Raw genomic sequence first — 1,028 nt, 5'->3', positions numbered from 1 at the left:
TGTTTGTTTGTTTCTCTGTTTGTCTGTCTGTCTGTGGACAACGTAGAGGCCACATTTCTACACGGAATCACTTCAAACTTGGCCAAGTAGTTCCCCAATGTGTATGGAAGAACTGATTAAATTTTGGTCAAGGTCACCCCAAGGTCAAGGTCACAGGGGTCACTGGTGTCACTATGACATAAGTGGCCATATCAAGAGACAGAAATAAAGCACTGACTTTTGCATAAGCCAACAGGGAAGTCCTAGTCCAGGCGCAGCCCATGGGTGATGTTCAAATTTATAAAGGTCAAAGGTCAAGGTCATATTGGTGCATTATATCAATGTCATATTAAGTATCAGTGGCAAATGAACAAAGATCACTTGAAGGTCAAAAGTCAAGCAGGTCACTTGAAGGTCAAGGTCACGTGAAGGTCAAGGTCACGTGAAGGTCAAGGTCACCTGAAGGTCAAGGTCACGTGAAGGTCAAGTACATTTGAAGATCAAGGTCACTTGAAGCCAAGGTCATGTGAAGGTCAAGGTCACGTGAAGGTCAAGGTCACTTGAAGGTCACGTGAAGGTCAAGGTCATGTGAAGGTCGAAGTCACATCAATTCATGATTCTAGGACATATGGCGCTCTAGGTCACCTTGGCGGAGGTATGTCCTCTACGAGGACCATGTCCGCGTTCAGGACTTGCTCACTTGTTATTATTATTATTATTATCATTTTTAAAATTATTAATATTATTACCTCCGCCAGGAGGGTATGTTTTCTGTTCGGTTTGTTTGTTTGTTTGTTTGTCTGTCTGTCTGTGGACAACGTAGAGGCCACATTTCTACACGGAATCACTTCAAACTTGGCCAAGTAGTTCCCCAATGTGTATGGAAGAACTGATTAAATTTTGGTCAAGGTCACCCCAAGGTCAAGGTCACAGGGGTCACTGGTGTCACTATGACATAAGTGGCCATATCAAGAGACAGAAATAAAGCACTGACTTTTGCATAAGCCAACAGGGAAGTCCTAGTCCAGGCGCAACCCATGGGTGATGTT

This window comes from Palaemon carinicauda, unplaced genomic scaffold (assembly GCF_036898095.1).
Source record: "Palaemon carinicauda isolate YSFRI2023 unplaced genomic scaffold, ASM3689809v2 scaffold596, whole genome shotgun sequence".
Classification (NCBI taxonomy): domain Eukaryota; kingdom Metazoa; phylum Arthropoda; class Malacostraca; order Decapoda; family Palaemonidae; genus Palaemon; species Palaemon carinicauda.
The sequence above is the reverse complement of the archived record's forward strand: the minus strand, read 5'-3'. Positions refer to the sequence as shown.